The sequence below is a fragment of the Anastrepha obliqua genome, chromosome 4 (assembly GCF_027943255.1).
Source record: "Anastrepha obliqua isolate idAnaObli1 chromosome 4, idAnaObli1_1.0, whole genome shotgun sequence".
Taxonomy (NCBI): Eukaryota; Metazoa; Arthropoda; class Insecta; order Diptera; family Tephritidae; genus Anastrepha; species Anastrepha obliqua.
In genome coordinates, this window is record NC_072895.1 from 94,668,402 (window position 1) to 94,685,549 (window position 17,148).

A 17,148-nucleotide genomic window follows, 5' to 3' on the forward strand; every position below is an offset into this window, starting at 1 on the left:
AAGATGTCGAACGTTGCCGTTCGTTTGCTTTGTTCGTTTCGCGCTTTCGCTTGCAGTTCATTCAAGGTAACGACAAATGAGCAAGGTAACTACAAATAAGCAAGGTAACGACAAATGAGCAAGGTAACACTAATGAGCAAGGTAACGACACATTTTTTCGTGCGTTCAGCCGGCTAAATCGAATTATAAGACGTTATCACGTCAAAAATTATGTTGGTCCTTTTAATTGAATGACAGTTTTTAGATATTACCATCACACACCACCTTCCTGCCAGTATATCGCCCCAAGCGCACTTCACTGGAGGCCATTCTTTATTTATTTGAAACATGCAACACAAAAAATTCGCTTTGGAATTATTAGTAAATAATATGACGACTTTTCAAGTCATTCTACGACCTTAATGCTATCTGTTAGTCTTAGTCTGTAAAAATGACACCCACCATTTTTTTTCATGGGTGTATGTGAATATAATTTTCGGCATATTTTGCATATGTATAGTGTCTAGATACCATGAGACCCTATGTTCCATTCGGAACAAAAGGAATTGATGATGATCTGGATACCATAAGCCGTTATAAACATTCAATAAATTCATTCATCCAGCTGCGCAAAGGAAAAACGAAGCCCAAATATTCCATGTTAATAGTTTTCATTGTGAGTTTTAAAGAAAATTCATGTTTTGACGTTCCATGCATTAGTGTGACCCTCTTGTAGTAGATTCACTTAAAAACCTGATGCAAAAGCAACACCCCTGATTGCTGATTATAGGCACTGCTAATTTTTTGACCACAACTGTAGTGGTTTCAGTGTTGTGCTGCCAGCCTTGCGCGGATTTAGTTGGCTTTTGCGCGCCTACGTAAAGAACCAATTTGCTTTTATCTTATCGAAAATTGTTTGTGAGTAAATATACATACGTTCATATCACAAAGTTTTCACTTGTCGCAATCATTTGGTTGAATTTGTATGAAATCAAGCTGCGTTGCTCTAAGTGCATATGTGTTTGAAGGTCTGGAGAAGATACGATAAAATTAGAAAAAATCAATTATCCATTTTTTCGTACTCTCTGGGGCAGGTAGATTATTTCATTTATCTAGCCTTGGGAGTATTTTCCAAGCGCAAGTGAAATAATTTGTTATTGGCGAGTGGTGTCGATTTTTTGGCGTAGCGACTCATATAACTTTCAATATGAGCTAGTCGCCATTTTCATTCGGTCACTATCATATTAGGGCTACTGCAGCAATACAGACTACCACCCTGCAAGACACGACTGACGGAAATTTTATCTAGTACATTCACAAACTTTTGAAACTTACTAATACAAATGCAAACGCTTCCGTTTTGCTTTTTCCCCGGAAGCTATTTATGTAGCCTGAGTAAGTAGTCAAACCGATTAGTGCTTATTCGCTCCTACGACATTCGGTTCTACGCAACCTAGACTACCCGGATTTATATCCGACCAAGGACTGCCACTTCAGCAGCGTTCCCGGTATATCTACAGCGCAAGTTTGTGAGGTAAAGTATTCAAGAAAGTGAACACTGGATTTTAAGATTTTTATAATTTATTGAAACTAAAGAAACCAATATAAAAAAATTTAAAGAACTTGAGAAATCTTTTGGAATGTGTGGTAACTCCCAAAAAAACTGAATGCGAAAATAAGGATAATAGCGGACCGAATGAATTTTCGGTTACTTTAAGTATTTATAACATCTGAAATATTTTTTTTTAATTGTAAATAAGTAAAAAGAAAAATATATATAAATATGAAGGAAAAATTGTGCATTCTGATTTCATCATGGATTTTTGCATCAGGTCTGATTTTATTTACAGCAGTAATGATTATTTTTCACATAAGAAATAGCTGGTTAGGCCCCATTTACATCAGGTTTGATTGATCACAGCTGATTTAAATTTACATCATGACTGAATATAAAATACGTGTGGAAGAGCAGGACAGGTATATATCAAAACCGTGCTCATAAATCAGATGTTAGAGGGTGATGCAAAATCACATATTGTCCTTAGGTTAGGTTATGTTAAATGACTGCCCTTGCGAGAGGTCTACATGGGCAAAAATTTAAAATTTGTCCGTTGTGATACCATCCGAGGGAGGGGAGGGGAAAAGGAGAAGGGAAGGAACCAGACAGGTGGAAGAAACGAAAGGAGGGGCTTTAGGTTAAAGGATGACGACCCACAGAGGCGATCTGAGAAATCGTTTCGAATGTGAAGTAGCTCCCGAAATACCGACAAAAATTTAAAATTTGTCCGTTGTGATACCATCCGGGTGAGGGGAGGGGAAAAGGAGTAGGGAATAAGCCAGACAGGTGGAAGAAAAGGAAGGAGGGGCTTTATATTAGAGGATGACGACCCACAGAGGCGATTTACGCTTGTAATAACCGCTTGAAGCTACTAAAGAATTTCACCAGATGTGTGATATTTAAACCCGCAATATTTGCAGGGTAGCAAAAAAGTGAGAGCCCAGATGTCTAAACCTTTACCCGATGAGAGCAGGGTAGCTAAGTAGAAGCTGCTGAGATGATTCCAACTCGGCCTTCAGACAGCTTCTGCAGAAAGGACTTGAAAGCAAACCCAAGCCTCATCGCATGGACACCTAACGGACAAATTCGAGATCTGCGGCTTTGTTAGCCTTAGAAGTTCTCTCGAGCGACCCCAATCTACCCGTGGCCCGAAGAATATAGTCCTTAAGAACCTGCTAGAAAGTTTGCTCTACACGCTGGTGAATATTTCCATCACCATTTTCGGTCAGATGATTAATCTAATGTTGGCTAGTGTTCTTGTTGGACAGTCTAGGTTATTGTTCATCGGAGCTTACTCGAGTACGAGTTTTTCCATTCAATTAGGAAAGTAAACCTTTTTCAGCGACTCCAAGCCAGGAATGATTCGCAGCTCTAATATAAATTCTGAACAGAGAAATTTTTTTTCAACCTATTTTGTAAGTGGAAACAGATGGCACATCGCATCGAATTAGATAATAGTCAATATTTAAAGATACGAAAGGGAATATCCCACTCATTATATATACATATATTGGCGTTTATACCCTGTTTAAGTGTTTGGCCGAGTTCCTCGTCCTAATATAGGCAAACAGTTTTTTATGAGAAGCTTTTTCATGGCAGAAATACACTCGGAGGTTTTCCATTTACTGTCGACGAGCGACTCCTGCTAGAAACAACTTTTTCTATCATTTGGTGTTTCATGCCCGGAGATTCGAACCTTCGCACTTCTCAATGTCAGTCACGCACTAAGCCGTTCGTCTACGGCGACCGCCGTCATTGTAAATGCATAAAAAGCAAAGTGTGAGTTTCGTCATCCGTCCGAAGTGCACCGAGTTGGTAAACAAATCCCAACTAGAATGCTTTCAGTGTTTTATCACTCGAGAGCTTCATTTATGTAGATATTTCCTATTCCGCATATTCGTAGTATTCGATACGATTCCCGCTGGTGGTAGATGAGTAAAACAAAAGCCTCCGCTGCGTTCGGCTAACCGCGTGAAGTAGGAATTGACTTCCTTTAGTGTTTGTGGTACGCGTTAGATTTCTCGGGAAAGAAAAAAGGTTAGACGTTTTTTTTTTAATTCGGCTTATACCTTAAAAGGGTTAATGTAAGCAGAAAAAGAATAAAAAAAAATTCAAATAAAATTAAAATCCTCTACCGTCATCCAATGCACACTTCTCGGTTGAAGGCGTTCAAAAGGTTTCCAAATTTCTCAATGATCAGTCTTTAATATCGCTTTTTACATACACATTTATTTTCGTTTACACATAGAAACATAAGCATAGAAATTAGTTTAAAAGCTAAGAATTTTCTTGGGTGTGTTTTTATAATGGGGCTTGCAACACGCATCACAACGTCATGCCACATTTTTAGCCACGCTTACGACGCCACTTTGGCTGTGCGCAGAGTAAACAATCAAACTAACTTATAATTTCCACCACCCATAAGGAAGAAAAATATGCAGGGGTATACTTACTCACACACATATATACACATGCACAACTATTATACATATCGTATATGTATGTGTGGTCGTAGTAAGTACATTCGCGATTCCACCAAACCCAGCTGTGCATTTACTTGTCACTGGTGCGTTGTGTGTGGCAGCGTGGCGCTCAAACGACATTCTGGTATGAGATTTCACTTTTATGGAATTACTAGTTCAGTTGGAGCTTAGTGGGAATTGTAAGTAATAACTTTAGGGAAATTTCCAAGTATATATACGAGTATATAAGTATGTAGGTACATAGTTAGTGGTTTGTACAGAAATTACCACGCGACTTTTAGTGTTTAATCGATAAAATTGTTGCATGCCGGTAAGGTGGGAAGCTTTCAATAAAGTGTATTTTTTATACGCAAATCCTTATATATGAATTGTGGCTCTATTGTGCCAATGTGCAGAGTATTAAAAGTATTGAAAGCGGGAATTTTCCGCCCCATTTGAATATAATAAATTAGTAACGGGTGATCAACATAATCGGCCTGCCTTAAACACTATTCGACATACCATCAACAAATTTGAATCCGAATATTCATTGGTGGATAATTCTCGACCGAATAGACCACGTCCAGCAAGAAGCATTGAGAATATAGCGGCAGTAGCAGAGAGTGTACGTGAAAACCGCGATGAATCGATTCGGCACCGTTCTCAGCAACTTGGACTGTCGTATGGAACAACTTGGTCAATTTTACGGAAGGATCTTCATTTAAAAGCATACAAAATACAGCTCGTGCAAGAACTAAAGCCAAATGACCTTCCTGCACGTCACCGTTTTGCTGATTGCTCTTGAAAAGATTGAAGAAGATCCGCTGTTTTCGAGCAAAATTTTGTTCAGCGATGAGGCGCATTTCTGGCTCAATGGTTACGTCAATAAGAAAAATTGCCGTATTTGGGATGAAGAGCAACCAGAACAGGTTCAAGAGCTACCTTTACACCCAGAGAAAACAACGGTCTGGTGTGGTTTATGGGCTGGTGGAATCATCGTCTGAGATCTCATTAATTTGCTGTAAGAAAGGCTTACCGAAGGAGCGAAGTCGTGCCCTAGCTAGCCCTGGACATTCACATAAGAAGTGGAAAAGACTTTCCTTCGCCCCTTCCGCTTGACAGCTTCTGCAGATGGGATTGAAGGGGAGGTTGAGTCTGGCTGCATGCTCCCCTACTTTCCAATGACCTGTAAGGGTTGCAGTGATGCGTGAGATGTTTGGTCGAGAACATCCTAACAGGTGGTTCGTCCTTTGGATTTTGTAGGGCTGCCATGTGTTTTTGTGGTAATGCATGTAGTTAGTTGCTTCCATCTTCTTTCGGCTAAAGCATGGCAGTGTGAAGCAATGGATGTTTTTATTGTGTTTAGTGGAGTGGAGACTGTCACCGCCTCTGCTAGATCGAACCTTTTCTTGCTAGCTCATCCGCTATCTCATTACCCCGTATGTTTTTATGACCGGCAACCCATATCAGAGTAATTTCAAGCCAACGACTTAGCAATTCCAGCTCCTCTCTACACTGTAAGACCAATTTGGATGAAATGGAGTTGGAGTCTAAGGGCTTTATAGCTGCTTGATTGTCTGAGAAGATAGCTACTCTTGCACAAGTAGAGTTTTAGTGTCTTGCATGCTTCTCTGATCGTTTAAAGTTCTGCCTGGAACACGTTGACATAGTCAGGAAGTCGAATTGACTGAGATAGGTTGAGTGGCTGCGAACGGAAGCCAGCTCCCACACCACAGTTCATCTCAGAACCATCGGTATAGATATCGATGTCGTATCTTCCAATTACATTCCCTTTGCTCCATTCGACTCTCGGTGGAAAACGTACCGTAAAGCCTTTCTTGAAGTTGAGGTCGGGGACTGTGTAGTCTGATCCGTTTTTGAGCAGCGGGGGTCCCTGTAGGAGGATCTTGCTGTGACCGTACGACCTTGTTGTCCAGCTTCCTATGTCTCTGAGTCTCACCGCGCTGCAAGTAGCTATTGTTTTAATGTGTAAATCTAATGGCAATAGATGTGTTAGTACATTGAGCGCTTCAGTAGGACTGGTGCTAAGCGCTCCTGTAGTTAAGATACTCGCTGTTCTTTGTATCTTGTTCAGCTTAGTTTTGTTGTATTTCCTTTCTGTTGCAGGCCACCAAACTAGTGCCGCATATGTTAGTATTGGCCTTTACAATGGCTGTGTAGGACCAATTGGATAGTTTTGGTTGGAACCCCTTTTTGTACACAACATTCTCTTACACGTGTAAAGTGCTTTATTCGCTTTCTTTACCCTGTACTCTACGTAGGACTTCCAGCAGAGTTTGGGGTCTAGGATAACACCACACTAACGTATTTTGCCTGTTGGGTGGCGTGAGACTAACGCCGTTTAGTTTTGGGGGATTAAAGTTTGGTACCTTCGTTTTCTTGGTGAATACCATCAGTTCAGTTTTTCTCGGGTTTACACTTAAACCACAGTCCGTGGCCCAATTGGTGAGTAATACCAGAGCTCCTTCCATAATTTCACTGATTGTGGTTGGAAACATTCCTGATTAATTCCTTTAATTCCCTTTCGGTTGAATTTGGTAAGGATATTGTTGACAACTAGTAACTACAGCAGAGTGGATGAGACTCCTCCCTGAGGGAGGACAGAGCGTTTTGCCCTGTTGACAGAGCGTTTTACCGTGCTGCTGTCTACCTCACCAATGATTTTTCTAGTTTTAAGCATGTTCTCTATGCATTCGTTGAGATCTATGTCTGTGCCTAACATATTTAGAGCCACAATTATGAATCTTGTGCTAACATTGTTGAACGCCCCTTCTATGTCGAGAAAAGCGACTAGTGAGTATTGTTTGTATTCTATGCTCCTCTCAATCGTACTTACAACAAGAACGTACATGAAACGATTCATAATTCACTCATCCTTATGAGTTGGATCAATGCCTTGGCCAGAATAGCAATTCAAAATTATTTTATTACCAAGAACATTTTCAGCTGCTCTTACAGGCTATACTTAGAATCACCAAAGGCGCTCGCAATTGCGGACTGCCTTTATTTGATTTTTTTTTCTGTATTTAATTTTATTTTACTAACCAAAATAAAAATAATTTAATTAAATATACTATTTATATGTGCATGTATTCTTCAATAAATTTGCTTAGAATTGTGTATTACCTGTTAATTTTCAATAAAATTTTAATCCGCTCGCGTAACTAATTCTTCGTAATCCACCACAACACAGCTTTGTTGAGTATTAAACATGTCAAAATCCAGTTTTGCGCGGAACACTAATGTGTTTATTATTTTTTTTTGTTGCTTTTTCATAATCCATTACCACTTTTACATTTCAGAATACGCACAAATATCTTGAAAGTGGTTTTGTTAAAAACAAAAAAATGCTGAAAGGTCAAAAGTTGCACACAGCAGGAGGCGTTAGTAGGCAGTTTGGCAAATTGCTTTGTTTTCGTTAAAGGTCATAGAGAGAACATCTATCTAAATCGTGCTTTGGGGCGAATGCATTGAGAAAGACAAAATCAGCGAGCCATTGATTGACTTTGAATTGCACTTGAAAGTTATTAAGAAAAAAAAAACACCGCAAGTATTTTTACATTCTGCTCACTGAAATTGTTCACAATTGTGATATTTTTTCCTTGAAAATTTCTTGTTATACTAATATATATATATTTTTTTTCATGCAGTAATTTACACTTCCATTTTCTGGAACTTCCAGAGCAATACAGAAAGAATATTTAATATTCAAAGCCTCATATTTCTCTGCATATGTGTATGTACTTGGGCATATGTATGGTATGTATGTACTTAATAAATACACATATCCAGGCTCGTGCATTTTTTGTTGTTAAGGTACACGAGTTTGTCTTGTGTCAACAAATAAACAACGCAAATATGCAATAGGGGGAAGAAAATAACCCGCACAAATTGCCTACACCGATCGGCGATAAGCTGCATTTTAGAGCAGTCAGCGAGCAGAGTGGGCCGCAGCTTATCAGCAGCAAAAATGGCAGTAACAAAATAAAAAAAAAATGTTTTTTAAATCAGAGAAATGGTTGTCACAACAAAACTATTTGACACGTCTGTGCGAAAATTAGGGTGCGTTCTTTTGAAAAATTAAAGTCTTGACAAGCCAAATATTGGATTTGATATGGCAATGCTATTGGTTATTGGTTCTACATTTCACTGATCTATAACACGACCCTCGTGAGAGCGAATAGGGTGAAAGTAGGGTAGTAAAAATGATAAAAAGTATTGTTAAATTAGATCTCCCATTGTAACTTTCTAGATTTCTGATTTTCTACGAAACAATTTTCTGCACTATTGAACTCTATCTTTTAGTTAGTTAGAGGAAAGCTTGTAATTGAATTTGCATATATTTTCATTATTCTTTAGTTTTGGTAGTCAGTCTGAAATTATATTTCTTAACTTCTTCAAAAAAAAAAATTAAAAAAAATTAAAAAAAAAACTGAATAACGTTCGCCACAGGCCAAATAACTTTTATAAAATTAATTAAAAAAATTTTTTTTTATTTAATACAAATATTACATTATATAAAATACATGAGGATTTCTTTTTCAATAATAATTATGATGAATTCGACCTAACCTAAAATAGCTGTCATCAAAAAAAAAAGTCTGAACCATTCTTGAAACCCTCAATCTCACCATTGAAGTCGGCCTCAATATCACACATCAGATGTGGGGTAACAAAAAATGTCTTAATATCGAAATTTTATACAAGGAAAGTTAATCACAGAGAAGTTGAGCGTACACATAATTATTATTTTTTTTTTTTTTTTTTTGATAAATGGATAAAAATTTTGATAAATTGGCTCTTTTTCTTTTTAAATTAAAAAAAAAAATTGATAGAAACGATTAGGAACACTCTTATTGGAAATCTATGTCCCTCATCGCAATGAGAACCGGCACCGGAAGCTGACGAAACGCTCGAAAAAGAACGAATTTATCCAATTTTAGTTTAAAAAAAATCTTGAGAAATCGTCTAGAAAAATATTTTGTTAAATAGCGTTTAACAGATTAAAAAATGTATTTTCCGATTTTTTAAGGCTGGCAATATTGAGCGTGAAAGATGCTCTAAAATGAAAATTTAACGCTGCGGAAAAAATTGGAAAATAAAAGGTGTTGAAAAATGAAGATTAAGATCAAACAAAAGAGCATGAAAGTGAGTGGAGAAAATTGTATGCATATATTTTTTTCAAAAATGTTCCTTAAAATTGGGTAAAAGTAGGTGGAAATAATTTGTTGAAAAAATTTGTTGTTTTTTTATTTTTTTTTTGGACAATATATTTCTTATTTTTAATTAGTTTTCAAAACTTTTGCAAAAAAGAAAATTTTTTTACAAAATATTATTCATTAAAAAAGTTAAATTTGACCTAAATTTGGGTAAAAACATATATTTTTTTAATATTTATGTGAATATAGTAATATGTACATGCATATTTAACTAAAGATGAGCACAAAATTGTTTAATATTTATTAAAGAATTATTTGAAAACATCTTAAATTTTGTTAAGAGCTTAAAAACATCTTTTTTTTGTGTATATTGCAATATTTTTTATTATTACATATGTATTTTTACCTAAGATTAGGTTTCGCTAAAAATAACTTCATTAAATGACAAGAAAAAGTTGTATCAAAATGTTTTTTTTTACTACACTAAAAAAAATTAAAAAAAAAATAAATTTGGTGGAAAAAATCCAAAACTTCTTTAAAGCTGAGAATCTAGGTTTTTTTTTTGGTTTATGTCAATTACAAGAAAGCAAAATTTTGCCAAAAATTATTTCAAAATATCTTCTGCTGAAAAAAATTCAAAAGTCATAAGCTCATAACCTCTTCGGGAATTGCAATGTTGACGCGATGAAGAGGCTCCAGTAGGTGTAATCATGCTATTTATAATATGAGAAATGTTTTTAAAAAATCCTTTCACTTTTCTACATAAAAAAATTTAAATTTCTTGAGTTGGAAAAACCTTTAAATTTTTCTTTAAAAGGGAAAGAATCTTAAATGATTGTTTTAACCACAGCTGACTATAACACAAACATATTTTTGTTTAAAATTATTTTTTTTCATTTAATTTCTAACAACAATTGTTAAAAATTTGTTTGTTTAACAATTTTTTTATCATCTAATTTCTATCAACAATTGTTAAAAATTTCAGGCAATGGCAAACCTCCGAAAGCATTTCTGCCATGGAAAAGCTCTTCATAAAAAAACATTTGCCGTGCGGAGTCTGCTTAAAACTGTAGGTCTCTCCATTTGTGGAAAAACTTTAAAACGCAAGCCACATATAGGAGGAGGAGCTCGGCCCAACATCCAAAAAAGGTGTTATTTATTTATTATTTTTTAAAATTCTATCAAACAAAGATAAAAACTTGGGTTAGATCAGTGTAAACAAGGAAGATATAGAAAAGAGAAGGATACAAAATGAAAAAGTTGTTGCAAAAATGCAAGCTGGAAAACTATTAAAAAGTTACCTTTTTTTTTTGAAAAATATTAATATCTTTGATTAAAAATATTTTAATATAAAAAGAAAATTAGAAGAAAAAGAATGTTTGGTATACGAAAACCATTTTTTAAATACTTTTAATCAGAATGCAAACTATTAAAACTGTATTTTTGTTTAAAAATATTAAAATCTGTTTTTACAAATATTACAATATACTTAAAAAGAAAATTAAAAGAAAAAGAATTGTTGGTAAATTCAAACTATTTTTAAATATTTGAGTAAAAAGAGAAAATTTTTAATTCTTTTTCTAAAAAAAGTTTTTATTAAAAAGAGAAAATTATAATTTTTCTTCCAAAAAAAATATTTCTAAAAAAGTTTCTCTTTTTCTCAAAATTTTCTAAAAAAATTTCTATTAGCCTACTTTATTTTTTGCAATTTATCAGATATTTTTTCCAAAATAAAGATACATTTTGCCCTACCTTTTGTAATAAAAATTACTAAAGGCGTGTGCTTCAAATCGCAGTGAGTAGTTTCGTTTAAACCTGTCAAGCTAACATATAGTATGTATACATATACGAGTATACCTCATAATAGATCGCATTAGATCTCTAGGTCCAAGTGCATATTTCCATTTAGTACATAAATCTAAGCGACGCACTAATTTTACATTATTATCATTACTAAACACCTGATATGGTTTTGAGTAAATATATGCATATATACGTATATAGGTTCCTTTAACACTTATAGGTCGTCAAGATTTTGAGTAGAACTCGGCAGGCAGTTGTTTTTAATTATGGCTTAATTTCGCCTTCGCACGATTTTCAAGCCAAACCACCTCCAACCAATATATCCGTGTACCCTTGTGTACATACATATATTTATATGTGTACTCGTATGTAAATATATGGTATATTTTCCTTTTTTTCATTAAACAACAAAATATATTATAAACACCTTTTAAAATATTTTGCTCTCCAAACTATCAGATAACACACACTGCCGTACTATATCACCATGGAAATAGGCTTAGTACATAAATATGTATGTGCACAAATTTTTGCTTAAACGTTATTCACGAATCGATTGCTTTTGTTGTATTCATTATACGAAATTTCTGCACATTTCGACACTGTCACCGCTAAGCAGCCACAACAAATTTCCTTTGCATAGTAAGTATGTAAAATATTTTAAATATTTTCCGTATTAATTTTGAATATCACTGCACTCCAGTGTCTTTCTTTCGCCACACTAACTACATGTGAATGTCATTTAATATCTTTTGGAGTCACACGCGCCGCGTCTAAGCGTCCAGAATAGCAAATGCATCACCGCAAAAACAACAAATGTTCCTTTTAGTTTTTTCTTTCCATTTTTTCACACGTTTGTTGCTTGTTTTCCAATGCACTTGTACTTTGTGACACGAAATGTGTAGTAGTAAACATTCAACCAACCAACCATTCGCTGCGAACGTCGCTTAACATTTAAAGTGGCGACGTTATGGAACGTATGCGATTTGCCGTTGCTGGAGTCAGTAGTTGTTCGGTTGGTTGGGGGCTGTTGTTGTTATTTGGCCAAATGCAAACGGATATCGGAGCGGCAGAGCGCGTATGAGTGAAATGTGTTGTGAGTGGTGTAGAGTTGAGGTGCTACGATGATGTTAAGGTGGTGCTGCGCTGCTGAGGTAAGCGCCAATGGAAAAGTGACTCAATAAAGTGGGCTAACAAAATTTATGAGTTCTCTGTATGTACAATATGCATACTCGCATACTCTGGTTGTTGCCGCTATTTATCATACTTACTAATTGTAACGTTTATGGAGACTTACTTATCAGCGCGAGCGAATGATTGCTAGTAGTGGTTAACTGGCTGACTTCTGAGTTAGCAAGACAAGTATGTGCATGTGTACGTGCGTAACTTGCCAGTTGGCTATGATGTCACAACAAAAAAAGTTAACTCAAAAACTGTTAGCTTACTCTCTGTAGCCTCTTTAGAGCCAATCAAAGTCGCTCACTGCTTTAGTAATGCTCTCTGCACTCTCACTTACTAAATTGCTCACCTGGCTAATTGTTGATGGAATCGACTTAACCGGATTTTCAAGGAGAAAAACGCACAAAATAACATGAATTATTCAAACTTTTGAGTTAAAAATTTAATTTAATTTATTTATTTATTATTTTTTTTTTTTATAGTGGAGACATCACTTAGCAAATTTTATTTTACAGGTTCCAGATTTGTTGAGTTAGCACTTTTTGAGTAGATAAGTCGTTGTTTTAGGTCGTCAAATTTGGCCTTTTTGGCAATTATTTTTATAAGCCTTTCATCTTAAGTCACTGAAAAGCTAATAATTTTCAGATATTTCGGTATTAGTAAAAATATTTGTAAAGCAAATTTGAAAAAAAATAAGCGCGATTTACTAAGGGACTTTTTGATGTTGATGTTGTTTTGTAGGACCTCAAATTTTGTCTTTTTGGCAATTTTTTTTTTTTGAGCGTTTAATCTTAACTCACTGAAAAGCTAACAATTTTCAGACATTTCGGTATTAGTAAAAATATTTATAAAGTAAATTTGAAAAAAGCGAGATTTACTATGGGACTTTGATGCAGTTGTTTTAGGGCTTCAAATCTTGTCTTTTTAGCTATTATTTTTATAAGCGTTTAATCTTAAGTCACTGGAAAGCTAAACATTTTTTCAAAATTAAAAATATTTGTTAAGTAAATTTGAAAATAAGCGAGATTACCGTGGGCCTTTTTTTGTATTAATTAGTTTTATTTATTTCTCTAGTATTCTTTGCTCATAAGTTTCGGCTAATTATTTAGAAACTTGAGGTTATATAAAAATTGAATTTGAAAAAAAATTTCCATCGCTGAAAATATTTTTTTGTTTCTTCGAATTTGAATTGAAAGAAATTAGGCAAAAAAATACCAAACTGCCATCTCTTATTTTTTTTTGCATATTTAACTGAAATAATGGAAATATGAATGAATGATATGAATTTCTATTTAACATATTTTTTTTTTTTTTTTCAAAAACATTGCGAAGTTGCATGCTCGATCTGGCACTAACATTCTCTGATTCTGCCTCCTTCTGAATTATAGTCAGTTATTTATGAACTAAGCAATTTTTATTGAAAGTAGAAAGAAAAATTTTGCTTCCCGAAAGTTATTTAAACATTTTTTTTTATTTTTTTTTTCTCGGTCATAAAGTAAAAAATTATTATCTTTGGTTTATTATTCAAAAATATATATAGAGATATATATATAAATTTATAATTTATTTAAAAATCAATTTTTGAAGTGGCTTTCAGAAAAAGTCCCATAATTTAATAGTCTCAAGCCTGAAATTTTCTCAAGTCTGAGTTGCGCTCAATTTAGTTGTACGAGTATTGCAATTAAACTGAAGTTTTCCATATATACAAATTATATGGAAGAATATGCTGCAAGAGTGCTAGTGCCTCTATGGAGCTAAAAGGCAAATCAGCAGCATAAGTCAACTTTTGCTCGATCTCTCAGGTGATCTTAAGAGTCTCCATCACTATTTTTATTACAGCTACTTTACTGGAATATTTGGCAGTAACTGCTTTCTTGAATGGATCGTCAAAGTTATGGTGTACCAATCCTCTTATCTATAAGTAGAACTACTGTGAAGCACTTCATTTGGATAGAAAGTACAAAAACCTTAAACAAATCAATTTATGCTTTCTCTTGAATAGTACAAATTCGGACTGCACTAAGTTGATGCCAAATTTCCTTTTCCTATCTACAGAATATAGGATTTTATGACAATTAGTTCATAGTTTATAGAATTATTCACTTGAGAAAACTTTCTGGTTCAGTATTTCACTCACTGAGTTTTTTATTATTGACAGAGAAAAGAAGAAGATAATAAAGCTAAGGAGCTCTTTTAGGTGCTAATTAAGTGCTAAAATTTAGCGTAAAGTATAATAACTAAATAGGTTCGTCATGAGGTTGAGTATTAGATATTTTATGCTTTAAAGCTACTGGAAAATTATGAAAGGTACATATATATATTATTTAAACTCAATAGCAAAATATAAGGGTTTCCAAAAAGGGCAGAAATAATTTAAAAAAATGTAAATTAATTTCCATCGGAAGAGTTTCAGCGCTTCAAATTATCATGATGCTGCACTTTTTGAGCCAATATGAGCTTGTTAGCCAATAGGCCAAAGTCTTTACGCAAACCATGCCCTTTTTTTCCTTGTTCACTCCCCTCGGGAGCATAAGGCCTCGACAAGACTTGTCTTGCGTTGGTTTCGTTAATCTATTTGATTTCTGGCAGGGTAGGGGTTTGGCCTGCCGCTATCAGTCCTAAGTAGAGGGAATGCCCACCTGTCGTTGCTTAGGAACAACGCCTTCTTACTGCTTGGAGAAGGATCGCACAGATGGTTGAGGACTTCGCTAAAGTGGTATTTCTGCGCTATTACCGCTGCTGCTCGTTTCTTCTTGCTGGCGCCACTTGATGCAATGTGTAACTGTGTGCTTTTCTTTGTTTTTGTTTGTTTTATCAGCCACAATGCAAATAATGCGCTGAGTATTGCGCGGAAATAAGAATGTAAAGGATAAGTTTTTGGGTTTGAGGAATGAGAATTTATTTTTTTTTTTTTTGGAGAAACAGGGAAGTAGGTAAATTTGGAAAAGTGCGAAGACCGTGCTTTACGTGGGATTCGAGCCCACAACCTCTGGGATGGCAGGCTAGTGCACTTACGCTAGACTACCAAAACACGCCTTAATAAACATTAAATTTGGAAATATTTCTTAGAGATATGTTTTCCAAAAAAAGTTTTTTTATTAAATTTTATTATTAAAAATTAAGGTTTTCCAATAGGTTCATAAATAATTTTAGCAGACCTCAATCGGAAGAGTTTCAGAGCTTCAAATTATCCACCTTCGGCACTTCTTGAGCCAATTCGAGCCCATAAGGTGCTAGGTCAAGGCTCTCAGACAAAAAATTCAACTCAAAATGGAAATTTATTATGAACCGCGTGGGGTCGATTGATTTAGACTGATCTTGAGCTTACGCACAGGCTGCGTAATTTCGGTACTTCGACAAAAGCATGGGCTCAGTGGCGCAGGAATCTTTAACATCATATATAGTTTCAATATGCGTCAACAATACTGACTCGAATTTATCTGCTATGGAACGCAGAGTTTGTTATATCAGAAAATGGAAAAGCGCTCTAAAATCTGAGCTTGAATTTGGAGTCAGAATTTCGATAGTAATTTTTAATAATTTTTAAACGTTGCTCTTTCGTGAACTGCATCATGGCATAAATGGAAACTTTGAATAATCTTTTGGCATTGATAGATTATAAAAAATTTGGAAGATTGCGTTGGTATTTAAATATAAATTTTTTATGTCGCTATTGAAAAGGTCGATATTTTCAAAAATGGCTTCAAATAGTTTATAAAATTATTATTATATATTTGTTGTTTTTTTTTATACACAACAATAAAACTGATTGGTATACGCAACGAATATTAACTGCCAGGGCATACGATTCATTTTGTTGAATTTCAGTCAATTCCATTCTCTTAGTAAACAAATTATACGTCAATTTACAAATCTTCTAATATCTGTCATTTGATACTGAAACCGAAATATTGTATTTTAAATGTTGGAAATGCCGATAGCCCCAGCTGCTAGTTGCCTTACTACTCTAATATAATTATTTACAATTTTATTTCATATAAGTAAATAAATAAAAAAATAAATTAAATAAAAAATAAATTTTCACATAGTTTATTAATTGAATTAAACTTTTCATTTAAAATTAATTGGCATCCCCATTCAAATTTATTTTTTAGTTATAGGTGGCTAAAATGCTTCTAATTTTTTGCCCAAATTATTATATTTTTTATTTAAATTTTTAAATAATTCCAAATAGGTGGCAACCTTGTGAAGATACTCCCACTACTAAGACCTAATTATACAAACTTACTGTAATGTAATTATTTATAATTTTATTTCATATAAATAAATAAATAAAAATAATACAATAATTTTCACATAGTTTGTTAATTGAATTACTTTTCATTTAAAATTAATTGGCAACCCCATTGAAATTAATTTTTTTAGCTAATGCTGGCTAAAATACTTCTCATTTTTTTGCCCTAATGATTATATTTTTTTTTATTTTTCAAATAATTCCAAATAGGTGGCAACTTTGTGAAAATACCCCCAGGTCTAACACCGAATTATATAAAATTGGAAAGTAAAACCCATTTAAGTATACTAATTTAATTGAAAGCCGTTTCTGAAAACCAATAGATACTTCAATGGATATAAGAAATAACAGCCTAAGTTGAAAATCAAGCGTTCGAGAAACAGCACTATTTATGCTTGCCTACTTGTATTATACTAGAGTTTCAACTATTTTCTCAATAATTAAATAAAATTTTATGTATATTTGTCTTTGAATATTTTGAAACTTTTCTTTAAAAAAAGTAACCATGTTTGCAAAAAACGAATTAACAAATTTGTTTATCCACCGTAAATTAAAAATTAAAAGAGCAAATTCTTTTTCGAAGAAAAGCTTTGCAACGGCCATTTATTTTGTTGCATATTACTTAAAAAAAATTGAAATAATAATAACAATTCGTATATTAGCAGGTGTACGACAAGGATGTGTTCTCTCGCCATTTCTCTTTAACATCGTTTTGGACGTTTTCATGGAAAA

General features: G+C 34.1%; 1 protein-coding gene across 6 annotated transcripts in view; it reads right to left on the bottom strand.

Moving 5' to 3' along the window:
• LOC129244938 (homeobox protein 5) overlaps positions 1–11,918 on the bottom strand; it is a 177,053-nt gene extending 165,135 nt beyond the window's left edge. For 4 of the 6 annotated variants that reach the window (XM_054882860.1, XM_054882857.1, XM_054882855.1 and 1 more), the window contains exon 1: positions 11,410–11,918. The gene's annotated coding sequence lies outside the window, so the exon portion shown is untranslated. Of the gene's footprint in view, positions 1–7,146; positions 7,316–10,931; positions 10,950–11,409 lie in introns of those variants that run through there. The other 2 variants (XM_054882859.1, XM_054882856.1) reach the window with 2 other exon arrangements.
• Positions 11,919–17,148: the final 5,230 nt, after the last annotated feature.